The sequence below is a fragment of the Bos indicus genome, chromosome 21 (assembly GCF_029378745.1).
Source record: "Bos indicus isolate NIAB-ARS_2022 breed Sahiwal x Tharparkar chromosome 21, NIAB-ARS_B.indTharparkar_mat_pri_1.0, whole genome shotgun sequence".
NCBI classification, from domain to species: Eukaryota; Metazoa; Chordata; class Mammalia; order Artiodactyla; family Bovidae; genus Bos; species Bos indicus.
This window is the reverse complement of record NC_091780.1, coordinates 60410536-60437006: the sequence shown is the minus strand read 5'-3', so window position 1 is coordinate 60437006 and position 26471 is coordinate 60410536. Positions and strand designations below refer to the sequence as shown.

The 26471-nt window shown below is 50.4% G+C and overlaps 1 protein-coding gene, 1 long non-coding RNA gene and 1 other non-coding gene across 4 annotated transcripts in view; 1 reads left to right on the top strand and 2 right to left on the bottom strand.

Annotated features, from left to right (window-relative positions):
* Nucleotides 1-1246: 1246 nt before the first annotated feature.
* On the bottom strand, nucleotides 1247-1318 carry TRNAC-GCA (transfer RNA cysteine (anticodon GCA)). Its single transcript has one exon. It is a non-coding gene; the product is annotated as a tRNA-Cys (tRNA).
* Nucleotides 1319-5880: 4562 nt separating this feature from the next.
* Nucleotides 5881-7890, bottom strand: LOC139178251 (uncharacterized). Its single transcript, XR_011562697.1, has 2 exons — nucleotides 7590-7890; nucleotides 5881-7105 (listed from the first exon to the last, which is right to left on the bottom strand). It is a non-coding gene; the product is annotated as an uncharacterized lncRNA (long non-coding RNA).
* SYNE3 (spectrin repeat containing nuclear envelope family member 3) overlaps nucleotides 7886-26471 on the top strand; it is a 112497-nt gene continuing 93911 nt past the window's right edge. For both annotated transcript variants that reach the window (XM_070775645.1, XM_019983747.2), the window contains exon 1: nucleotides 7886-8045. The gene's annotated coding sequence lies outside the window, so the exon portion shown is untranslated. The remainder of the gene's footprint in view (nucleotides 8046-26471) is intronic.

Genomic DNA, 26471 nt, shown 5'->3' with positions numbered 1-26471 from the left:
ACAGATTGGAATTCAATCATGACCAGAAAATGGCCCTCCACTATTGCTACCAGGCAGAGAGTAGGGGCAGTTATCCATAACAGTCGTGAGCTGAACCGTAAGAGTGGTTATTCATAACAGTACCTGGGTTGTAGCTCAGGGCAGCCTCATGACAGATGTGTTCCCTCGTTTGTAAAATTAGATAATAATAGCTACAGACTGGTTCCGAACAGGAAAAGGAGTACGTCAAGGCTGTATATTGTCACCCTGCTTATTTAACTTATATGCAGAGTACATCATGAGAAACACTGGGCTGGAAGAAGCACAAGCTGGAATCAAGATTGCCGGGAGAAATATCAATAACCTCAGATATGCAGATGACACCACTCTTATGGCAGAAAGTGAAGAAGAACTAAAGAGTCTCTTGATGAAAGTGAAAGAGGAGAGTGAAAAAGTTGGCTTAGAGCTCAACATTCAGAAAACTAAGATCATGGCATCTGGTCCCATCACTTCATGGTAAATAGATGGGGAAACAGTGGAAACAGTATCAGACTTTATTTTTCGGGGCTCCAAAATCACTGCAGATGGTGATTGCAGCCATGAAATTAAAAGACGCTTACTCCTTGGAAGGAAAGTTATGACCAAACTAGATAGCATATTCAAAAGCAGAGACATTACTTTGCCAACAAAGGTCCGTCTAGTCAAGTCTATGATTTTTCCTGTGGTCATGTATGGATATGAGAGTTGGACTGTGAAGAAAACTGAATGCCAAAGAATTGATGCTTTTGAACTGTGGTGTTGGAGAAGACTCTTGAGAGTCCCTTGGACTGCAAGGAGATCCAACCAGTCCATCCTAAAGGAGATCAGTCCTGGGTGTTCTTTGGAAGGACTGATGCTAAAGCTGAAACTCCAATACTTTGGCCACCTCATGCGAAGAGTTGACTCATTGGAAAAGACCCTGATGCTGGGAGGGATTGGGGGCAGGAGGAGAAGGGGACGACAGAGGATGAGACGTCTGGATGGCATCACTGACTAGATGGACATGAGTTTAAGTGAACTCCAGGAGTTGGTGATGGACAGGGAGGCCTGGCGTGCTGCAACACGACTGAGCGACTGAACTGACTGACTGATCTTAGTGAAGTGAAGTCGCTCAGTCGTGTCCAACTCTTTGCAACCCCATGGACTGTAGCCCACCAGGCTCCTCTGTCCATGGGATTTTCCAGGCAAGAGTGCTGGAGTGGATTGGCATTTCCTTCTCCAGGGGATCTTCCCAACCCAGGAATTGAACCCGGGTCTCCTGCATTGCAGGCAGACGCTTTACCATCTGAGCCACCAGGGAATCCCTGACTGACCTTGATGAGGACTAAATGAGTTAATATAGGTATAAAGGTTTAGGACAGTGCTTGGCACGTAGTAATCCCTTAATAAATGCTAAATATTGTTACTGTTCTCCATCATTCAAGATGTAACTCACATCTCACCTTATCCACAACGCCCGGGGCCCAAACACGCGACCTTCACTCTTCTCTCCTGTTTCTGGATTCTTGTAAGAGTCGACTCTGAACCCTGCCATCAAGCATCTGATCATGTGCAGTGCTGTCTTGTTATTTCAATGTTACTTCAGTGTTTCAGTTTTACTGTTGCTTCCACAATAGGTTGCAAATTCCTAATGTTAGGAACCATGTAGTTTGCTTTTGTTGAATTTCCGCAACTCACAGCCTGGTCCTGGGCAATTACTAGACACTTCAACGTCTTTGGAGTGTGTTCATCACTATAAATAAATGGGACAAAAATTGGTGGTGTGGTATTGTGTACAGGTACCATACCGGTTAAAACTTAAAAGTGTGAAGACTTACATTGACACAAAAAGCTGTACTAAATGTTCATATCTGCTTTATTCAAAATAGCCCCAAACTAGCTGGTAGGCTGCAGTCCATGGGGTCGCTAAGAGTTGGACACGACTGAGCGACTTCACTTTCACTTTTCACTTTCATGCATTGGAGAAGGAAATGGCAACCCACTCCAGTGTTCTTGCCTGGAGAATCCCAGGGATGGGGGAACCTGGTGGGCTGCCGTCTCTGGGGTTGCACAGAGTCGGACATGACTGAAGCGACTTAGCAGCAGCAGCAGCAGAGGCCACCTTGATGTCCTTCAACAGGTAAATGGTTAGATGAGCTATGGTCCATTTATACTATGGAAAAAGACTCAGCAATAAAGATATGTGGATTCTTAATACAGCAACAACCTGGATGAATCACCAGTGAATTATGCTGAGTGAAAATAGCCAGTTCCCAAAGATTACAGACTTTATGATTCCATTTGTATAACATCCTTGAAGTGGCAGAACTATAGAAATGAGAACAGGTTAGTGGTTGCCAGGGGTGAAGGAGGGGATGAGGGCAGGAGGCAGGAGCAGCAGGAAAGATCCTTGTGGTTATGGAGATGCTCTGCATCTTGATGTCAGTGTCAATATCCTAGTTGTGATATTGTATTAGCTACTTTCGCAAGATGTTGCCATTGCAGAAAACTCGGTAAAAGGTGCGGAGGACTTTCTCTGTATAATGTGTTACAATTGCATAATCCACAATTACCTCATGTAATTGTAAAAAAATAATAATAATAAAACCATTTAAGGTGTTCCTTAAGCAAAAAGCAGAGAGAGTAGATTGGCTTGCCCACTGATGAGAGAAATATGGCTGGGCTCTTTCAGAAGGATTTTATTTTGTTAAGAATAAAGTTTGTCAATTTTACCTTAACATGTTTATTTCTGTAATTACTTATGCTTTAGTGTAAGATAATAGTAGTCTTTAATAGCCATGCTAAATGGTATTATTATCCAGTACAATCAAGATGCATATTATTTGGGGACTTCCCTGGTGGTCCAGTGGTTGAGAATCCACTTTGCACTACAGGGGATGTGGGTTTGACCCCTGGTTGGGAAGCTAAGATCCCATATGCTGGGGAGCAGCTAAGTCCACACGCTGCAGCTGCTGAGCCCCAAGCTCCAGAGTCTGCTCGTCACAACTCGAGAATCTGTGTGCCGCAACCAAAGAGCCCTCATGCTGCCACTAAGACCCAACACAGCCAAATAAATAAATCAGTTAAATTTGGAAAAAACAAAGATTCACATCATTTTTTAAATTGAGAGGAGTAACTTAGAGATGATCTTTTCCAGTTCTCCCATTTCACAGAGTCAGAGACTCAGAAATGACCCATAGCTCAAAGTTACACAGCTACTGAACAGCATTTACAAGGGCTCGAACCCAGTCATCCCAGAATCCAGTCCTTGCTTCCAATACACGTTGTATTTTACTTTTATAAAAGCACCACAATTCGTGCATCTGGAAAAAGAGTCTGAATTACTTTGGTTCCCGAACTTAGTTATGGGGTGGCACAGCTGCCAGTGGGGAAGGCAGACTACTGGGAGAGATGAACAAACCGGGCTGGTGGGTCCGCTCACCCTACCAGCACACAGTAGGACTGGAGGGGAAAAGACAGACGAACACTCGGAGGAGTGGCAAAGGAGGAAACAAAGAAAGAAGCAGCTGCCAGCAGAGCCAGGGTGAGAACCAGCTTTCCACGCCCAGATGGGCACAGCTCTGATGAGGCATCCCAGAAATGGCTACCCCAGTGCAAGCTTTCCATCTATGCTTAGCCAGCAGCACTAATGTGAGTCCTCACTAAGGGGGAGGGGATGGAAAGGGATGGATCCCCCCAACCTAGAGATGAGACAAAGTGAAAGTGAAAGATGAAAGGAGCTCAGTTGTGTCGACTCTTTGAGACCCCATGGCCTATACAGTCCACGGAATTCTCCAGGCCAAAGGGAACATAAATCTCCAGAACATCAGTTACCACGCTTGGGACTGTATAGGTAGGGTCCGTCCTTCCTGTCCTCTTGCCTCAGTTTACCCACTCGCACACAAGGGTTTGGATTCGCCAGAAGACTCATTCCAGCTTTTGTTGTACTCTTTCTGTAGAGATTGACCACACAAACAACTAAGAATCACACGAAATAAGACTTGTACAGGATCGCTGTCGGAGTTAGTGAGCTGAGACAAATTTGAAACAAACCAGAATAACTTCTCCAGGCTTTTGAAATTGGCCCCTGCTTCTGGGTGTGCGGTGGTGGAGACGCTAACCACAGGGAAGAGACATGGCGGAAGAACAGTCAATATTTCACTCCTTGGGAGACCTTTTGAATGTGGCATAAATAACCCCCGCCACCAAATGAGTCAGAATTTCCAAAAGGCATCATTTTAGGGCCTCCATGTGGTTCCCTCTCTGAACTTCTGAAAGGCAGGCCCAGGGTGGGGCTTCCTGTACTCAACTCCAGAGACGGCACAGGGGCTCTCCCGTCGTCTTTGCCAGAATTTTCTTTCCAGATAAGCTTCACTCTTTTCTGTAGCAGTGGGTAATGCTGAAAAGACAAACGAGTTGAAGTTTTTATAGCCTTCCTACTTGCAAAACCCCCGTTCTCCTACATTGCTTACTCAACTTTTTCCTCTTCCATATGCACTGTTTGGAGTGGCCTAAGTTTGCCAGAGAATGAACAAGGAGGGTCTCGTTTTTATGTCAGGCTTAAAGAAAGAAACAGGAGACTATCCTGAAAAGCACTAAGCCCCGTAAAGCTAAAGCTAATAATAATAATAAAACTAGTAACATCTGCATGGTATTTTGCAGTTTATAAAATATTTTAATCTCGTATGTTCTTGCCTATGAAATATTATTGCTATCCCCATTTAACAGATGGGACAAGAAGGTCCTACAAGGTTACTTGCTAAGGTTCCCTCAGTCAAGCAGCAGAACTAGGCCTGGGATTTGGGTCTCTCAGCTTTGGCTGGTGCTCTGTAGTGAGAGGGACAGCCTGTCTCTATACCACACTACCCTGTTCAGGCGACAGCCCCTTGGACACAGAATCCCTGCCCTGTGACCTCCTTCCGGGTGACTCATCCTTCTCCATGTTCCTGTGGACTAACATGTTGTAGTGCTCAGGAAATGTCTGATGAAAGGCTGAATAGGGAATCCTCTGGCAGTCCAGTGGTGAAGGTTCTGCACTTCCACTGCTGGGGGCCCAGGTTCAATCTCTTTCAGGAACTAAGATCCCACAAGCCATGTGGCTCAGAATACAAACAAAAAAAAGACTGAATAGCTGTCTACCGCGAACCATCCTGAGCCTATGGCCCCCAGAACAGTTCACGTGAGCTGGGTGCTCACAATACCAGGCACAAAACCATTCAAGAGAGCTTGCTATTATTAGACCCATTTAACAGAAAAGGAAACCAAGGTTGAGTAATGAGCTGAAAGTTGCAAACTTGGGCAGTTTGGTACCAGAGCCTGAGCTTTTGGCTCCCCAGTGCAACAAACCCTCTCAGCCTCAACCTTTCAGGAGCGTTGTCAGAGCTGTCTTCATCCTCCTGGTGCAAATCACCTGACCTCTTTCCATCAGAGGAGAACTCATTAAACTTTTCATAACTTACCGAAAGGATCCTGGCAGAGATTTAACGAGGAGATACATGTGGAAGCACTGGGAAAGCAAAGCACATTATCCAGATGCCCAGGATTGTAATAATTGTTGAACGCCGTCTGTACCTTCAGCTAGACTGCTGTAACCCCAAAGCCTGTGGTAGCACCCCACAGGAGTCAGAGTGATAATAGGAAACTCAATTGGACATCTAGAACAATCAAAGGGCAAGGATGAAAGAGGCCCTTTGTGTGTATCTCCTCTGACCCTGTGAATAATTACAACTTAGTAAATGGGTTCTGAGTAGGAGGTGTGGCTGACACTCAGGCATTTAACTCAAGCTAGTTAACCCAGCCTTAACTCTTGAGCTTTGGCACTTGGAAAACAATTTGCCTTGCCCTCCATTTGGAAAATACACACACACACACACACACACAAACTGGTCTTGCTTTACAATTTAATCTTAGGACACTGATTTCTACACTGATTTATTCAACAAACATTGATAGAGAGCCTACCAGCCTCACTAAGGAACCAAAAGAGGAACCACCCTCTGGGAAGCCTTAGATTTGGGACAGTTACTGTCACTTCATGGTAAATAGATGGGGAAACAATGGAAGCAATGACAGACTTTATTTTCTTGGCCTCCAAAATCACTGCAGATGGTGACTGCAGCCATGAAATTAAAAGATGCTTACTCCTTGGAAGAAAAGCTATGACCAACCTAGACAGCATATTAAAAATTAGAGACATTACTTTGACTACAAAGGTCCGTATAAAGGTCCGTCTAGTCAAAGCTATAGTTTTCCCAGTAGTCATGTGCAGATGTGAGAGCTGGACAATAAAAAAGGCTGAGCGCCAAAGAACTGATGCCTTTGAACTGTGGTGCTGGAGAAGACTCTTGAGAGTTCCTTGGACAGCAAGGAGATCCAACCAGTCAATCCTAAAGAAAGAGTGAGTGAAGTCGCTCAGTTGTATCCGACTCTTTGCGACCCTGTGGACTGTAGCCTGCCAGGCTCCTCTGTCCATGGGATTTTCCAAGCAAGAGTACTGGGGTGGGTTGCCATTTCTTTCTCCAGGGGATCTTCCTGACCCAGGGCTCGAACCAGGGTCTCCAACATTGCAGGAAGACTCTGAGCCACCAGGGAAGCCCTAATCCTAAAGGAAATCAATGCTGAATATTCATTGGAAGGACTGATGCTGAAGCTGAAGCTCTAATACTGTCGCCATCTGATTCAAAGAGCTGACTCATTGGAAAAGACCTTGATGCTGGGAAACATTGAAGGTGGGAGGAGAAGGGGACGAGAGAGGATGAGATGGTTGGATGGCATCACCAACTCAGTGGACATGAGTTTGAGCAAGCTCCCAGAGATAGCGAAGGACAGGGAAGCCTGGCCTGCTGCAGTCCATGGGGCCTCAAAGAGTAGGAGACGACTGAGGGACTGAACAACAACCATCTAACTCTTCATCTGCAGAATGGGCGCGGCCACACCTAAATTGTGAAGACTGGAGTCCACGTGGTACAAGGGTTCTGCAAGTTGTAAACTTCGTGTGAGTTGCTTTCATCCCCATTCAAAGGAAACGGAACCCCTCGTGCAAACTTCTAATTACTACTCTGACAAAGATCAGCGCTGGCGGGGCGGACGGTCCAAAGGCCTGCAAGTGCTGGGAGCACAAAGGCAAAGGCAGATAAGATTTAGAGGCTAAAGAGTTGGGAGTCCCTGGATCTGGGATTCGCAGAAGCGTTGGAGGAAGTGTCCGCTGGGGGCGGGGCGCACGGGGAGACCGAGGAGAGGCACATTCGTGGACCTGGGGCCTGTGGGAGGTCGATCACGGGTGGGATTCACATTCCTGGTAACTCAGCCCCCATCGCCTCCCCTCGGTATCCTGGGGTCCTCCTACCCGAGCCTGGGACGCGAACATCCCTGGCTTGGAGGCTCCGGGGACGGTGGAGTGGGAGGGGCCGGATGGGGCGCCCCCACCGTCAGGCTGGCTGATAGGTGTCACTTCCTCCTTGGATTTCGCGCCTCCGGGAGGGGGTGTCCCAGCCTTTGCCCCCACCTAGGCTCAGAGAGGACAAGACCCACCAGGCTCCCAACCCCCTCCCTAAGGCTAGGCACACAGAGGAATTCGGCAGATCGAACTTTACCCCCGGGGAGAGGCAGCTCCGCACCGTCTCTAAGGATGAGACCCAGGCGGAGGCAGGAGGGTGGCTGGGACTCAGGGCGGCTCCCGAGCCGGAGAGGGCAGCCCTGGGCGCGTGACCAGGGGTGAGAATGGGGAGTCCCCATGACTGCGCTCTCTTCCCCCCTGCCCCCGGGGAAGGGGGTCTGCGAAGGCTCCCGCCGAGCTGAGGCCGGGCCCCGGGGCCCTCCGCCGAGCGCGCGGATCGCCGCACTCTTCTTTCTCGCCCGCCCAGCCGCCTCAGCTGGGCCCTGGGGGCGGCTCGCGTGGCGGGTCCGGAGGGGACTGGGCGGGGCGGGGGCGAGTGCCCGGGCCCCGCCCCGGCCCCGCCCCGCTCCGGAGCCGCCCGGGACGCAGGGAGGAGGAGGGTGGCTCGGCCCGGACTGCCCGCGGCGCCGCGCTCCTGCAAGCTCCCGTCCGGGTAAGTGGCGCGGGGCCGGGGGACCAGAACAGAGACCGGAGGGTCGGATCCTCAACACCCACCCCGGCCCAGCCCTGGCGCCCCCCTCCCCCCACCAACCCCACGCCAGGAATCGTGATCGCCGAAAGTCAAGGGGACCTGGAGAGGCGCGCCGGGGCGCGGGGGCGGGGGCCCTGGTGTGACAGCTGCGGGCGGGCGCGTATTTTTAGTTTAAACCCAACCGTTTCCTGCCGCCTGCGAAATCCCCGAACGTTTTCGCTCCCCGACCCTCCCCAAAGAAGCAGCCCGTAAGCCCCGGGCAGCACGTCCCCGCAGGGTCGGGCGCCGCCTCCAGTCTTCATTCTGCCTCCGCTTGGGGCAAGCGGACCTGTCACTGCGCCGCGTGTCCCCGACCCGGGCGGTGAACGCCGGCAGGAATACCCGCTCTCGGCCACCGCGAGCTCGCTCCGTAGTGCCTGCCTGAGAGATCCCCGCACCCTCGGTGGGAAGGGGAAGTCGCACTCGCAGGCAAGACCGGTTTCATTCAGAATCTCCCGGGGCTGTGCAGCCTTGGGCAAGCCTCTCCGCCTCTCTGAGCCTCATCCCAGTATCTCTAAAGGCGGGGAGAGTGAGACCAGAAATCTCCTGTAGGGCCTGAAGGAGCCCCAGATGGTTGCAGATTCCTCTTAAGAATCTTCAGATTCCGAACAGCGGACCTGGTGGATATAGCCCTTTGGCCAACCCACTGGTAATGAGTGCCCTGCACAGCCCACTGACCTCCGCTCCAAAATTCTAAGGCGGGGATTACAACTCCGGTGGCGTGATCACGAATATCATTGTTTTACCACTTTGGCCCTGAAGCGCTGGCCCACTGCCCTGGGACCCTCTCCCAGGTTCCTCCTGGCACTAGTGATGGGCTTTTTACAGCCAAGGGCTGCCAGCTGGGGAGCCTGACATGCCCACAGGGGCATGCCACATTTCTTGGAATGAGGAAAAGAGGAGACAGTGGGAAAAGTGACTGTCCTCCTAGAAAAGGAGCATGTCACAAAATCGCTGCTTTTATGAGCCTGACGGCACAGCCTCCTTCAAACCTTAAGAGGAGAGGAAACGGGTCCAGAGAGAGCCAGTGATTTGCCCAGAGCCACACAGCCAAGAACAGAACTTAACTCTGCAAGGGTCCAGCTTCACCTCCTGCACAACTGGGGGGCAGCCAATGGCGCGATCAGTGATCAGGAGCTGGGAGGCAGAGCAGGGAGGTGCGCCGTGCAAACAGGCGGTTTTGCTCTGTTTCCTGGAACTGTGCCCCACGCGGGTCTCTCTGACACGTGTAGCTCTGTGCATTCCTCAGGCAGGACTGTGCTCAGGCAGACGGCCACAGCTGTGCCAAGCCCGCTGGCCCCCGGGCATCGTTTGCAGCCAGAGAGGCCCCTTGGAGGGCAGCTGGAGCGGGTGTGGGCCAGGAAGGCTTATTTCTGGAACTCATTCCTCTCTTGCTAGGGGTCCTGAGGAGAGGCCCTGAGGATTCGCTGGTGGCTCAGAGGGGGAGTGGTGAGAATCTGGGCTCAGGTTTCTGCCTGGGGGTACAGGCTGGCCTCTAGCCCCTGCAGGCACCCTTCAGGGGAAGTTTGAGTTCCTTCCGTCTCCATGGGAACAAACCTCTAGCCCGGCTGCTTTGCATGTTCTGCCACAGCTGGGGACCTGTCCTTGTCTAGGTGGCCTCCGGATACAGAAACGGGGGCGGGGGCTTTTGGGGGATCATGGCTTGGCTGCGGGGTGACCTCCATTCTGGGGAGGCCAGAGTGGGCAGGCCCAGCGTCACCTCCAAAGCGGCTTGGAGCCCCTGGGAGCCCCGCGGGCAGAGGGGCCTCCCGTGTGGCTCAGATGTTAGAAATGAGGGTGGATGTGTCAGACTGGCTGGCCCAGCCCTGTGTTAACCTTTCCCCAGCTGTGTGACCGTGGAAACGTCACTTCACCTTTCAGAGCTTCAGTTTTCTTTGTTGAGAGGTGGGATGACCATAGCACCTGCTGAGAGAATTAAACGAGACTCGCCTTCAGGAGCGTTGTGTGGGGTGTCAGACTCAGCCCCTGGGAGCAGGTGTCACAGTTCGGGGTGACAGCGGGGGTCTGGTTGGGACACCTGAGCGTCCTCCCCTCCTCAGTTCTGCCCTCTTCCCCTTTGCCTTGATGTCCCCATGTCTGTCAAATGGCGGGTGGCCTTGGATCACCTCCCTCTGAGCTCTTCCAGTCATGAAAGCTGGTCCTTGACCCGGGCGGAGAGATTAGAGAGGGGCCAGCCAGGCACTCCAGGGGACTCCCGGCTCAGGAAGCATTTTCCGTCTCTCATCTCCTAGGATTCTGACTGCAGGCCAGGCTGCCACTCCTGTACTACATCCCAGGCACAGATGAGGGGAGAGACTCCTCCAAGGCCAGGAGTGGTAGGGTCAAGATTTGAACTCAGGGTAGCCTCTTTTCTTTTTCTTTCTTTTTTTAATTGAAGTGTACCTGGTTTACAATGTTGTGTCAATTTCTGCTGCCCAGCAAAGTGATTCAGTTATGCATATATATTCTTTTCCATTATGGTTTATCATGAAAGTGAAGTGGAAATGTTAGTTGCTCAATCGTGTCCAACTCTGCTCCAGAGACTTCCACTCCATCCCTTCCCAGGCCCCTCCCTTTGGCCACCACAAGTCTTAAACTCAGGGCTTGATGCTCTTCACTCCAACCACACCGCCTGTCTCAGGACAATCTTATATGTTAATTATCGGGAGAACAGTATTGATGAGGCAGGATCCAGTTGCCATTAAGACTTTGGCATTTGCTGAAAGAAGTGGATTCCAAACCTTTTTTTTTTCCCCCCTATAACATCTAACAGTAGCCCAGCTGGATCACTGACAGAAGAACCTGGGGGAGCCACTGGAAGTTAGGGAAGTCTGTAGCCACCCTCCCCACCTCTGCCCATCCCCCAAGGAATCTTTGCTTCAGGACTTCGGGATGAATTCCCTTGCAAAGAGCAGCTAGGAAGTACATGGGGGACAGTCCTGGCAGTGGAAGCCTTGGTTTTGTCATCTCTACAACAGAGTTAAGAGGTCCCAACACCTCCCTGTGGGATTGCTGGGAGGGTGAGTGAGACATCTGGGGACAGCGCTCAGCAGAATGCCCAGGATGGTGGGAACACGCCAGAAAGAGGCATTATCCTGGTTTTTATTAATGCTGATCCTCCTAATGTCATTGTAACAATGTAGTGTGGCCTGCATCTCTCGCTTGGATTTCTGGGCTGCAGATTTGGCAAAGGCAATCCTGCTGCTAAGTCGCTTCAGTCGTGTCCGACTCTGTGCGACCCCATAGATGGCAGCCCACCAGGCTTCCCCGTCCCTGGGATTCTCCAGGCAAGAACACTGGAGTGGGTTGCCATTTCCTTCTCCAATGCATGAAAGTGAAAAGTGAAAGTGATGTCGCTCAGTTGTGTCTGACTCCTAGCGACCCCATGGACTGCAGCCTACCAGGCTCCTCCGTCCATGGGATTTTCCAGGCAAGAGTACTGGAGTGGGGTGCCATTGCCTTCTCCGGGAAGGGAATCCTAGCATCCCCAAAATACTTTGAAAGACTTAGGGGAAAGGCAGAGAGCCGCTCAGGAAATTAGGAAGGTCAAAACACAAGCACCCTAACACGAGTTGTTTAGTGATATATATACATGAGATGTGAAATGATGGTAAAGAATCAAGAAAGTGATAACCTTGAATAAAAGTCAAGTATCATCTTGGGTTGGGGGAGAGGAGATTGGGACTGAGAGGGTCATGGTGGAAGGGGGTGGTTACTAGGGAATTGACTTTGTAATTGCTTAGGAGGTATATTTCATGCACACCTCTCTATGGAGATAGTGTTTCACAGATTTAAGCAGGTTAAAAAAAAAAGGCAAGGGAATGATAACGCAAACAATCTTTGGTAGGAGGAGATGGTACAGGATCAGTCGGCTCCCTTCTCAGTGGGATTCCCTGTTTCTGTGGGCTTGTGGGCCTTTTTAAAAAATATTTTTGGGGCTTCCCTGGAGGTCCAGTAGTTAAGGCTCCTCGCTTCCACTGCAGGGGGTATGGGTTTGATCCCTGGTTAGGGACAAAGATCCTGCATGCTGTGTAGCCATAAATAAACTTTTTAAAATTTATGCTTCATCACTTACAAAATAAGAAAAACATTATATACGTATACAATGTGTATAATATACATACATTATATACATGTACAATGTGTACTATATATATTTATATATACACAATGTGTACAATATACATGTATCTAATATACATTATATACATATACAAGGGATTCTCTGGTTGCTCAGCTGGTAAAGAATCTGCCTGCAATGCAGGAGACCTCAGTTCGATCCCTGGGTTGGGAAGATCTCCTGGAGAAGGGAATGGCTATCCACTCCAGTATTCTGGCCTGGAGAATTCCATGGACTGTATTGTCAATGGGGTTGCAAAGAGTCAGACATGACTGAGCAACTTTCACTTTCATATATCAAATCATACATACAAATAAAATTAGAAGATAATATGGAGCATTTTCACAAAGCTATCTTAGAAAATCACTCTTCCCAGATTCAAATGTTATTCTGGCTGGATTTAAAAAAAAATAAATAAAACTGACACAAATCCTGTTGTATAGCAGACACATGATTTCTCATTGAGGAGCAGTAACCTCCCTCTTCTGAAGCCATAACAAGAAAGTGACCTTAATGCTCTACATCTCAGATGATCAACAGGAATGTTTACAGCCCTGGCCTCACGAATTGTGCTTCTGAGTCAGAAAATCCTGACTCGTTTAGCCTGGCGGAACCTTAGGTGCTGTGGACCCATCTGCTGGTCTCACGGCCGAGGGAATGCGAGGCACATAGTTAGAGAAGACAGTTTGCTGCCACACCCGTGTGACTCTTATGAGGACACCACCCACCACACCTGTGCCGCTACGGCAAGGGCCACTGCCTCCTCCAGGCAGGGAAACCAGGAGGTTAATATAATATAACCAGGAGGTTATATCTGAGGTTAAATTGATGTGATCATTTTAATTTTAAAAAGTCGGCAGAGAGCTACAACATGCGATGACCACAGCACTTCCAGGGCTTAGGTGGACAGGAGCATCATCAAAGGAAATTTACAAGCAGTGCCTTTCCTCCTAGAAGCCCTCTTAGGGCTCCCCTTACTCCTCCTGTTCTTTGCAGGGTGTGCTTGGTATATTTGTAAGTTACCAAAGCAATTTAGTGCCATGGATATGGTGATTCCCATTTTTCAGATGGGGACATGTTCAGAGATGCTAACTGTCTTGCCTCAGATCACATAGCAGATGTGTGATGGGGCAGGAGTTTCACTCCAAGGGAGAACGAATGTGACTACCAGGAGACTTTTTAAAAATGTGCTGTGTATGAGCACGCCTTTCACTCCTCAGAAGCCAGAAGCCCCATGGCCCGGCCTTGTGGACCCAGATCCAGGGAGGCTCTGAATGCTGAAGGCGCTAACCAGCAGGCTCCCTGCTTTTCAGCCAAACTTGCTCTCTTTGTAACAGGGTGTGCTGAGAATGGGGGAAACCATCCCATCTTGGGACCTAGTGATTCCTGGCCACCTTCTCTCTGCCCAATTCAAAGATGTTCTTCTGTGTGCAGAGATGTCTGTCCTGACCAACGGGACTCAAAGGGTGGGTGTCTCAGAACTGAAGCTTTAGGGGTTGGCTTTCCCTGGAGGGAGCCCTTGTGCCTGGACACATATGTTCACCTGGGCAGCGGGGACCTGGGGCCAGATCCCAGCACTGCTCTGTGTCCCGGGTCAGCCGGAGCTGGCCCATGGGGCTGGTGATACCTCCCTGGAGGGCAGGGCTTTTGTGAGGACCCGATGAAAGAACTTGACACAAGGAAGGTAGCCTAGAGACTAGGAAACAAACCCTTACTGCACAGGCCTGGAGAACTTGTGTATGCAATGTTCAAGAAATATTTAGTAGCAACAGCTGCACTGGAGAATAAAAAAATGCCAGAACCAGCCAGAACCTGAGAGAGAATCTTATAGGAGCCCATCGTTTTACCTTTGGGGAAACTGAGTTGCCACTGCGTCTCCAGAAATGACTGGCCCAAGTGTCTTACACGCCTCAGGGCCCATCTGGGACCTGAGACGGTGTCTTCTGGCCCCTGGACCCATACCCTTTCCCCTACAACCAACCACCTTCCCTAAAAGTCTGCTTGGTGTAACACAGTTTAGGATGGTTGCACAGTGAAAATGGGGAGGCTGATCTTCTGGGTGGGTGGGGGTGGGTAGCGGGGCCCTGCCTCTGGTTGAACTTTTAAGTCAGGAGTTTAATGTGAGACCTGAAAAGGTCTGCGCGCCTCCCTAGTGACATTTGCTGAAATAATGCAACAGGACTGACTCACTGTGGGGGGCTGGTGGGGGGGCCTCTTTCCTTGTTATTACAAAGAGCTGGCCTGTCTGTGATGATGCGAAGAGCATGCCATTCACAGACCCACTTGACCTTCACCTGGGCCAGTCTCTGTTTCCTGCTCTTTAACTTTTAAAATGGGAGGTTGGAGTTAGAAGATCTCTAGGATGCCTTGACCCTGGAGTGGGAAGTGGCAACCCACTCCAGTATTCTTGCCTGGAAAGTCCCATGGACAGAGAAGCCTGGCGGCCTGCAGTCTGGGGTCACAAAGAGTCATACATGACTGAGCAAGGTGTCTTGAAGTTTGGATATTTCCTCTCATCCAGGAGCCACAGCCTCAAAGTAGGTGTTTGGGGACCTTCAGCCTGGCGGCTACAATCTGCCCCCTTTCTCCCACCAGGAGAGGCCAGGTCACTTAATCAGGTGATTCCCTGCTTATCTGCTTCTGATGAGCCCCTTGACCTAAGGATTAAGTCCCAGGCCTCCAGCCTACGGGCTGATATTTCATGCTTTCCACCACTGGGCTACCTCCAGGTCCCAGGAGGTCCCATACCTATCCTCATCTTTCCCACCTCCAGACCTATGCTGTTACCTCTGCCCAGCTGTTACTTCCCCAGCGAACACCTGGCTAGATCTCACCTCCTCCGAAAAGCCATCCTCAACCATTCAGACAGGTTCTGTTTTCATGGCCTCATTACACTTTGCACGTGATAGATAATTTTCAGTTTTCATGTCTGATTCCCAACTAGCTTAGGACCTCCTTGAAGGCAGGGTCACAGGATTATTTATGCACACATCCCAGCCAGAGAGAGAGCGCATATTATTATTTAATGAAAAGTCTTTACACCACAAAATAAGATCTTACAAACTTGAGGGGAGCTGATGCTCACAGCACCCCTGAATGAAGTGGCAGGGCACATCAGAGTAATTCCCAGGACACAGAAGAGAAAGGTGGGTTCCAGAGACGTGACCTGAGGCTGGGGAGAGAAGGTGTCACCCACCAGCTCCCTTTGCGGCCCTCCTCAGGGCACCATTTCCTTGATGTTGTTGTTCAGTCGCCAAGTCATGTCCAACTCTTGGTGACCCCATGGACTGCAGCATGCCAGGCTTCCCTGCCCATCACCAACTCCCGGAATTTGCTCAAACTCATGTCCCTTGAGTCAGTGATGCCATCCAACCATCTCATCCGCTTGTCGTCCCTTTCTTCTCTTCCTGCCATCTCCTTGGAGAACAGTCGACTTGCCTGGCCTCTCTGGGGACTGGCCTTGAAACTCTGGGTACATCCCTTGGCTTCTCTGGGACACACACCTGCTGTTCATTGTCTGTACTCAGCATGCCCAGCGTTGCGCACTGGATCTTCCTTCCTGCTCCTCCCTCTGCCTAAAGAGTGCCTCCCCAGACCTTTCAGGGAGGCTGCTCCTTTTTTTCACGGAAATCTCATCTGACAGCCACACCCTCCAGGAGACTGTTCTGCCCACCCAGTAAGCCTACCCAGGTCCCAGCCCCCACACCACTCTGCCCTGTCTCCCTGTTTCTTTGTCTCTCTAGCACTTATCACTACCTGAAGTTATCTAAATTGTTTACTAAATTGTGGAGCTTGTCTTCTATCTCATCTAACTGAAAACGCCTGGAGGTGAGTTTTTTTCTGCCCTGAGAGCAGTCTGGTCATAATAGCAGCTCAACACACCTTTATGGAATGGAAGAATGAATGGATCAATGAATGAATGAAGGTCTAAGCTGATGGAGTGGACAGGGTACCCTGTAAGCTGCCTCGCCTGGTTGTCTGTCAGTTAGCATCTGGTTAGCTCTTACCCAGGGCTTGCCAGGTGGCATTAGTGGTAAAGAACCCGCCTGCCAATGCAGGAGACATAAGAGATACAGGTTCAATTCCTAGGACAGGAAGATCTGCTGGAGAAAGGCATGGCAACCCACTCCAGTATTCTTGCTTGGAAACTCCCATGGACAGAGGAGCATGGAGGGCTACAGTCCACAGGGTTGGAAAGAGTCAGACAGGACTGAAGTGACTCACCATGCACGCAGCCCTTCCTGGACTCTTCATTTTCTCTATTTTCTTAACAATTTCGTGACGTGTGCTCTGATAGTACCATTTACAATGAGGTTGACTCACCTGTCCTCAGCTAGCTAACAGTGGAGTTAGGAACTGAACTCAGGTTATCTGATTCCAGGGTTCAGGCATCAGCCTTCATTGGCCTTTCCAGTCTGGGAGTGTGCACTGGGCAGGATGCGGTGAGTCAGACCCAGAGCTCAGGCCTCCTTACCAGGCTTCTAGTTCTTTCTCTGCAATTCCCAAAGGCTTTCACATTGCCAGGCCATTCCTCAAAGGAAACCCAACCTGAGTGGCCAGCGTCATAAGGGTCCAGGAATGCCCCGGGTTCCCCAGAGGTGGGGCGTGCCTTGGAACACCCTGCTCTGCCCACACCCTTTTCCAGCCTGGACCCAAGAGCTGTCAAGAACTTGGTGACCACAGCCGGCGGTTGTTGTAGGTTGGACGTGAGCCAGTTTGGGGTTGCCGGGTTAAATTCTTTTCCTCAGAACCAGGCAGCCATTGAGCCTGGTTTGCGTAACTTGCCTTTTTATCTGTTGATTTCAAACTCAACTTTGCTCAGAAGTAATTTTAGGACATGGATTTTTGAAGAAGTCCATTTTGTGGTGTCTTATCTCCACTTCCTTCTGGATAAAACCACCTGAAGGCCATATCTTTCCTTGGCGACATGCCCCCTTGAGGAGGGGAGGGGAGTCCCCGGAAGTTCCTCTACTTGTCCGCTGTTGGAAGCAGCTCCTGGCTGGAGCTGACGTTGGTTAAGGAGCCATAGAGGCACATGTTTGTGGCTGAGATCTGGGCCTTTCGGCCTGGAAGCCGCTCTCCTTGGGCACCCACGTCCCTTCAATTTGCCTGAGTGAGATGAACACATCCTTGGCCTGGGCGGGAGGAGTCTGGCTGGGGAGGTACAGATTGCCCCATTCCTGGGCCACGGCTCAGAGGGCGCAAAGCTCGGGGAGCTGGGAGGGGCCCATAGTGAGCCTTTCAGTTTTGTCCCTTTGGGCCTCAGTTCCCTTCTCGGTTGGGCTTCCATGGCTCAGATGGTAAAGAATCTGCCTGCCAATTCAGGAGACGTGGGTTCAATCCTTGGGTTGAAAAGATCCCCTGGAGAAGGGAATGGCTACCCACTCCAGTATTCTTGTCTGGAGAGTCCCATGGACAGAGGAGCCTGGTGGGCTACAGTCCATGGGATCGCCAAGAGTCAAGACACAACTGGGCGACTAACACTGCCTTGTCTGTAAAGTGGGGGCACGCGTGCTACACTCCTAATTGTGCTTGGTATGTGTGAGCCTGTGTCATGAGCTGCAAAGGGATCCTAAATCAATGGTTTCGCCCACAGAGCAAGGTGTCACCTGCCTTCCTATGCAATGGAGATTTCTACTTTGCCTGATTTTTCTTCTGCTCCTTACCCTGAGGTGTGGGGCCGGCAGCCTGGAATGATGGGATGAGACAGACCTGGGCTGGGATCCTGATCCTACCACCTGCAGTGTGGTCTTGGCAAGTCACATAAGCCCTGTGGGCCTGGCTAATTTGATGGTCCAAGGCGGCTGGTCATACCCTCCCTGCACAGCTGCTGTGAGGGCCTGACGTGGTCACAGCTGGACGAGGCATTCCCAGCGCCACGCTGGTGTTTAGTCCCAGTCCCAGACATTTCCTTCTCCAGACTCTCTGAGCACTCCCTGTTCCTCCGAGGTGCTCCCTTGCTGGGAGGTGACTTTGGTGACAGTGTGGGTCACTTGGAAGTGAGCTCGGCACTTCCACCTGCCTTCACCCTGGCACTGGGGCTCGTTGGATCTGGCACAGCTGCTGGTGAGTCAACCCAGGCTCAGGTGTTCTTGGCCATCCGTGGCTGCGTGAGTGGCTGGAGTGGACCCAGCCGAGGCTGTCCGCTTTGGAGGACTCAGGGTGTACAGGGTGCAGACCGCATTCCTCAGTCTTTCATTTTCCCTCCCAAGGTCCCAGCCATTCCTAACAGCCAATGCAATCTTGTTCTTTCATAGAATTAACTATGGGAAAAAAATGTCAATGTCACCACTCCAGTTCCATTTGTCCTACTCCCAGCCCGACCTCGGGGGACTTCTCAATACAGCACAGGGGCTCAAACTAGGTCAGAGCTCTGAGTTTGGACGTGGGAGGCAGGGGCTACCTGTAATTGACAGGATGCCTGTGGTGGCGCAAGTTCAGAGCACAGGGGATGTAATTCCCTTTTCCATCTTCCTTTTGACTTTTTCTTTTAATCTTTCTGATTGTCCGATGTTCTTATAATCACCTGGATGCCACCTTAGGCTAATGGGTGACTCTCTGGACTTGGGGTTGCTTATCTGTATTTTGTAAAAGCTTCCCATGTGGTACTGTTGCACCAGAATGGTTGGGAAGCACTGGATTTTGTACGGAGACCATCTTGGTGTGGAGCTGGTCTGGCCTGACACCTCTCTGACACTTGTCCATCTGTCTCCATGCCCTGACTACCAGATAGAGTTATGTAAACAGTGTTTATATTCATTGCATTTATTCCTTTTGATGTTCTATAATGGCAATTGACTGTCACCCTGGCTTTCTATTTAAGGTAAAAATAAAAGGTCCCCTCTTGAAATAATTTTAAGTTTCAATGGGTTAAGCGTTTTACAAATGAATGAGAAAAATAATAGTTCAGGCATCCCCAGATGCGGCCCAAAGCATGGATGTGATGTGCAAATGGCCAAAATGTGTAAAAACATGGAACTAAATGACTTCCAAGGGCCCCTCAAGGCCTGACATCCTGATAGGTCCAAGGGGCGCTCATCATAGCTGCCTAAAAGCATGGACAGATGACCTGGGAGTTTTCATGCCGGGGAGTGGACTGGAGGGTGACAATGCATAGCAAAAGGGTCCCACTGTCTTCCTTTACTCAGTGGCCACCCCCAGACAGTTCACCTGGTGCTCTGTTGCAATGCATGTGTCCTCCATCACCACCTCCCTCAATCCTAGAGGAAACCTAGGGAACTCCCTGTCCAGCACTCCAGAGAAGATAGTGCTAAGTCGTGTCTGACTCCCGTGATCCCGTGAACTGTAGCCTGCCAGGCTCCTCTGTCCTTGGGATTCTCCAGGCAAGAACACTTGAGTGGGTTGCCCTTTGCTTCTCCAGGGGAGCTTCCCAACCCAGGAGTTGAGCCCAGGTCTAGCACTCACCAAGGCTGTTTTCCTGGAGACCTTGCTACACAAACCTGGAGAGTGCAAACTTACCATGATCTTGTTGCCGAATTCATGTTCAGCTGCTCATCGATGAAGAATCCAGTACTGAGAGACAGGTATTGTGTAAAAGGAAAGATACTTTTTAGAGGAAGCCGGCAATCCTGGGGAGAAGGTGGACTCATGTCCCAAAGAAGTGACTTCCCCTAGTCAACCAGGGGCAGACACTTCTAAAGGGGAGTTGCAGAGGTACACATGAGGTTAGGGGTTACATGCAGAACAGTAGTCAGCTCTGACAATCATCTTGAAGGTGGTCATGCGATGGTCTGAACAGCATTATCTTGACTGATTTAAGTACAGTTAAGTTTCAGGTCCAGGGTCAGTTCCCCTTTTCTTTCTTCTCTCTTTCTTTCTTTTTTTTTTTTTGGCATGCTGCACGGCTTGTGGAAACTTAGTTCCCCAACTAGGGATGGAACCCACATCATTGGCAGTGAAAGTGTCGAGTCCTAATCACTGGACCACTAGGGAATTCCCAGTTTGTTCCCATTTTCTTGAGGTCGGTACTGGGAATTGTGGAAGATAGATCAACTTCTGTCATGGCTACAGTCTGGTCATCATGGAATTAACTTCTTCCACCTGGTGGGTGTTTCAGTATCTCAAGGCTAAAGCCTTTTAAAAAAGCTCAAAAGCTTCGGCCTCTCTGAGCCTCAGTAGTTTCATCTGTAGAGAGGCAATAGTAGTGAGAAGGACCACATCGAGGAAATAAGTGTTACAAGACTTAGCTCACTCCTGGCACAGAGAGAGCACACCCTTCAGAAAGGTTAGCCTTAGCTGTGTGCTCTCACTTCCATGGAGTTCAAGAGTACAGGTGGCCGGGGACACTTTATTCCTTTATCAGCAACCCTGCACAGTAGGTTTTATTTGGCGCTTTATGGAGGAGGAGCCCGAGGGTTAGTTACTTAGTTCATTTGTCAGCAATATCAGGTCTAGCGTGAAGAGGGGAGGAAACTGATGGGAGAACTCCTGGGCTGGCTGTGGAAACTTGGGCAGGAGGCTTAGCCCAGAGAAGTTACAGAGCTCGTCCAAGGATGTGCGCCAAAAATGAATGGTAGAGCTAGAAGATGGTGTCTTGAAAGATCTAGCTTTTTCTATGTGATGCCCTTGCAGGGGACCAGAGCAGAGAATAAATCTAGTTTCTTTAAGGTCTTATTGGAGGTGGTTAATTTAATCATCCTTTCCTTTAGAGTTGGACTCTTGTAACTTCTCCACGCTGTGCCTCAGATTCTTGGGGAGACCAGTCTCATTTGGGGGACCTCACAGCCCTCCAACAGCTTGAGGAGGCACCAGGCTGAGGGGCTCTGTGAATATCTTAGGGGGAATTTTGTTGCTCTGCATGGAGCTCTGGTTTAGAAGCCCCAGCCTGGAAACAGGCATCCGTGCAAGACTTTTTACGTTTTTCTGAGTCCCCTTGGGAGAGAGCATCTGTGGTGTGTGTCTCTGCAGAGCTAGTGGGGAAGGTTCTGGAAGGCTGGATGAAGAATGGAATCATCAGGATCTTGGGAAGTAAATACCAGAGGTGGGTTCCTGACCAGTTTTATGCCTTGGTTTTCGCTTCTGTAAAATGATGATGGAAAAGGCAACGTTAGCTGCCTGTTGCTTGAGCTTAACGTGTGCATCGGGCGCCTACCGTGGGTGTGGGTCTCTGAGCTCACAACGGAATGCTAGGGAGGAAGCCTGACCTTGGATCAGGGAGGCTTCTGGAGATAAAGTTCAGACAAGGGAAACAGTGACGGGATCCCAGAGCCTGCAGCCCCTGGGGGAGGTGGGCTGATCAGAGAAGGGAGGACACACAGGCACTGGACTCACCCATCACTGTGCCCTCTGTTCCCTCTTGGTTACCTGGAGAAAAGCTGCCCTTGACACAGGCTGCTGGAAACCCAGCCCCCACCTGTCAGTGGCTGAGAGGGGGAGGGGTGTCAGGAGTGTGGGCGGATGGGTGTTGGGAGGGGACATAAAGGTGGAAGTGTGACCAGCTGTTCCGTTTGCCCAGGACGGAAGGGTCTCCAGGGACCCAGGACTTTTAGGGGCTAAAGCCAGGGAGTTCAGTTCAGTTCAGTTCAGTCGCTCAGTCGTGTCCAACTCTTTGCGACCCCATGAATCGCAGCCTGCCAGGCCTCCCTGTCCATCACCAGCTCCCGGAGTTCACTCAGACTCACGTCCATCGAGTCAGTGATGCCATCCAGCCATCTCATCCTCTGTCATCCCCTTTTCCTCCTGCCCCCAATCCCTCCCAGCATCAGAGTCTTCTCCAATGAGTCCACTCTTTGCATGAGGTGGCCAAAGTACTGGAGTTTCAGGGAAGCCCTGGGCAAACCGGGATGGGTGGGTCCTCCTAGTTAGTCAGAGTCCTGCCATCCTGACTGCAGCTCTGGGCAGCCTGGGTCATGATGGGCAGTGAGCCCCTGTGCACAAAAGATGAAGGACTCTGCTGTCCCCAAGTCTGTGAGCACGTGAAGGCAGGAACCACCCCGTCCTCTGGTGGTCCCTGTCTATCCCCGTGCACAGAGCGGTTAGTAAATGTTGTAGGGACGAAGGACTGAGAGCTGAGGTTCTCTGCCTCCGTTTCCTCCATGCTGGGGACAAAGCACTCAGCTGCGGACTTCCCCGGTAGTCCAGTGGTTAAGAATCTGCTCGCCAAGGCAGGAACACAGGTTCAATCCTACCTGCTGCGGGATCACTAAGACTCTGGGCCACGACTACTGAGCCTGTGCTCTAGAGCCTGGGAGCCGCCACTGCTGAGCTCACGTGCCACAGCTACTGAAGCCTGCGTGCCCTAAAGCTGCAAGAGAGGCCACCACAGTGAGAAGGCCGTGCACCGCGAGAGCATAGCCCCTGCTTGCCAAAGCTAGAAAAGGCCTGCTCTTAGTAACGAAGACTTAGCACCGCCAAAAAAAAAAAATATTACTCGGAAGCCAGTTCGTGCTTTGCTACTTTGCACATGCTGTTCCCTGTCTTGCATGCCCTTCCCACCCTCGGCAGTCTTACCATGCTGTGTCCCCTCTGAGCAGAACCTTAACCCCCTAATTTCTCTGTTCGTGCATCTTCCCCCCCAACACGTGCTGAGCTCCCCAGGGGAAGATCCTAGTTTTGTGTTTTCTCTGCTGCACCGCTTGGCACCTGTAAAGGTTTCTTGAACAAACGAGAGGTGCTGAATACACAGAGCAGAGATTCATTCATTCGCTCACCACCTCCTTGCTGAGCGCCTGCCGCACACCAGATGCTATGCTAGACAGGGATGGGAGAGTGGACACAACGATATTTTGCTCTGATGGAACTTACATTCTAGAAGATTCTAGAACCATCAGCCTTCAGCCAGCAAGCAATAAGTAAACAGACACCATCAGGAAGTCACCTGCTGTGAAGAAGATGCAAAGGAGAAGCGGCATCACCCAGCCCTGACCAGCTGCTGGTGGGCTGGAGGCCGCAGGTCCGTTGAGGGGAAGTGGTTCAGCCCCAGCGTGTGTGGCTTGCCGCCCGTGGATGCAGAAAGGACTCACCTTCCCCTGGGTGGTGGCAGCCCTACTATTGAGTGTGGTCAACTCAGGAGGGTGGCATTTGCCTTTCATGCAAAGCTGGTAGGCTATCAGTCCCTGCAAGAAAATCCACTAAAGGGGACTTCCCTGTTGGTCCAATGGTTAAGAATCCACCTAGCAGCCCAGGGGATGTGGGTTTGATTCCTGGTCGGGGAACCAAGGTACGACTTGCTGTGGAGCAACTAAGCCCGAGAGCCACAGCTAGAGAGTCCACGCACTGCAACAAAAAAATCCCACGTGATGAAACGAAGATCCTGACTGCCGCTACTAAGGCCTGATGCAACCGAAGAAATAAATAAACATCAAAAAGAAAAAAAGGGAAAAAATCCAACAAAGCCAGCATTGTGCAAGAGGAAGGAAACGCAGTTTAGGCCACGTCGTGTTTTTGTGCCTGGTGGGGGGAGCCCTGTGTGTCTGCCCTGGGCCCTTGCAGTGGGAGTGCAAAGAGCCAGGCTCACGTGCTGACCGCCCCTCTCCCCCGCTGGGTGGGTGACCTTGCCCTGCAGCAGGAGGAGGGCCAGGGGCTCTGCTAAGGGATTGTCAGAGAGCCCAGTTTCCTCCAGGGAGAGGGATTAAGGCCCCTGCATCAGGGGCATAAGGAGGGAGATAAGTCTGGCACTGCACACCACAGTAGGGTATAGTCTGCTGGGACTGATGGGGAGCTCAGCCACAGACACAGGCCTGTCGGGCGGGAGGAGTGGAGTCCAGAAGGGCCAAGCACCCCTTTCCCGGGAGACACCCTGCTCCAGAGCCCCCTGTGGCTTCTCCCAGGGTGCTGGTAGTTCCTGGTGCTGACGTCCAAGGGGGCACCTCTGCCTCTACAATGGACGTGGCTAACCCCCGCAGGTGACCCCCTCATGGTGCCCTCCCCCACAGAGAGGGAGGAACAAGCGAGTCCCCAAGGCTGATGCCCTTGGCTTCACAGAAACACATTGTGAACCTGGTGTCTGAAGCTCGGGCAGGAACCGGCCTGTGCTAATTATAATCTGCACAGCCTGCTAACGATTGACCTTGGACTCCAGGGAGGCAAAGCCTCCTGGAGGAATGTCTCGGGGTGCTCTGAGGCGTCCAGACGAGAGGCAGGGGTTCGTGGTGCAGAGGATGGGCTCTTCTGGACTCTTCAGCAGACACCACCTTGCAGCTCCGGCAGAAGGGAGACAGTTTTAAACTCCCGGGCTCTGCTGAAGGGCTGCTGGGGAGAATGAGGCAGCCTGATTGCCTTCTGTGTGACCTTGGGCAGGTCATGTAAGGACCTTGATTTCTGTATGTAAAGAAGACCATCATTCTTACTTAACAGGAGTTGGGAGAACTCCATGAGCTGTGTGCAAACACCTGACACAGGGATTTACCCCTGGACGACGCTCAACAGTGTTAGTTCTCAGCCTGTTACCCTCTGAAAAAGTCCTGGAGGGCTTCCTGGAGGTAGTGATGTGGAGCTGATGAGTGAATGCTGGCAGGCAAAGAAGAGCACCAAGGGGAGAGGCCACATGGTGTGTACATGGGGTCGCAGAGTTGGACATGACTGAGCAACTAACACTAATTAACTATTACCAACTGCCTTCCTTAGACTGTTCTTCTCACAACTGGGGCGCTATTGACTTAAAAAAATTTTTTTTAAGGTTTTTTTTTTTTTTTTTTTTTGATGTGGACCATTTTTAAAGTCCCTGTTAAGTTTGTTACAACATTGCTTCTGTTTTATGTTTTGGTTTTTTGGCCACAAGGCATCTGGGATCTCAGCTCCCTGACCAGGGATTAAACCCACAGCCTCTGCCTTGAAAGGCAGTCTTAACCGCTGAACTGCCAGAGGAAGTCCTGTGGGGTATGATTTATTAAATGAAAGTGGAGTTCGAGTTGCTATGTATCCTTTTGTAACCCAAACCTGAAAACCATAGGAGGGGTTTTCCTGTGGTTGGGAAGTAAAGCATACCTCGTTTCTGGGGATGATAGAGACCACGGTCAGCACAATCTGGCCTGTGTGAGTCCTGTGGATCTGAGAGGTGGTGCTTTATATGGAGGGTCTACTGCGCCCCAGGCTCAGTGCCAGGCCTTTGCATGCTTGTTGGTGCCATTGGTACCCTCACTTTACAAACAAGGAAACAGGAACAGGGAGGATAATAAACTTGCCTGGGGTCACACAGCTAGTAGATGGAGAAGCTAGATTCAGTCCCATAGTGGCCACACTTCACAGACCACCTTTTCTGTGCAGCTTAATATGAAAGCTGGGCTTCCCCCTTTTAACTTATTTTTAAAAGTCTAATGGAACTGTGAAATCTCTTAATTTGTTGTTATTGATAGCTTGTACCCAGATTTAAAGTTTTATAATTTTCTTAAAAATGGCTACCAGCCTTAAAGAAATTGACATGTAAAAAAATGTACCTGTGGTTCCAGTGCTCTAAGAGAACTTCTTCCTTTTCTTCCGTGTTCCTTTCAATCTTTATCTTTTCTGGACACAGTTTTTGTATAATTTGCCCAGCAAGGGTTGACAAACTGCAGCCCACTGTCCCAATGCTACATGACTTTGTCAACAAGGTTTTATTGGAACACGGCCACACTCATCATTTACATACTGTCTATGGCTGTTTTCACACTAGAGCTGCAAATTTGAATAATTGTGACAGAGACCATCTGGCTTTTCAAAGCCTAAAATATTTACTATCTCACCCACTCCAGAAAAAGTTTGCAACCCCTGGTCCAGAGGGCAAAGAGTTTTCATTGGAGTATAGTTGATTTACAGTATGGTGTTAGTTTCTGTTGTACAGCAAGGTGATTCGGTTATGCACGCAGATACACCTGCTCAGTTGCTAAGTCGTGTCTGACTCTTGGCGACTCCATGGACTGTCGCCCACCAGGCTCAGACTTTGTCCACGGGATTTCCTAGGCACAAATACTGGAGTGGGTTGCCATTTCTTTCTCCAATGTATATACCTATGTATATATAAATACACATATGCGTTTTCATACTCTTTGCCATTGTATCAATAGTTTATTAGAAGATACTGATTATAGTTCCCTGTGCCATACAGTAGGACCTTGTTACCTATCTGTTTTATATATAGTAGTTTGTATCTGTTAATGCCAGACTCCTAATTTATTCCTCACCCCCGTTTCCCTTTTGGTTACCGTAAGTTTGGTTTTTTTAGATCTGTGAGTCTATTTCTGTTTTGTAAGTAAGTTCATTTGTGTTGTATTTTAGAATCCACATATAAGTGA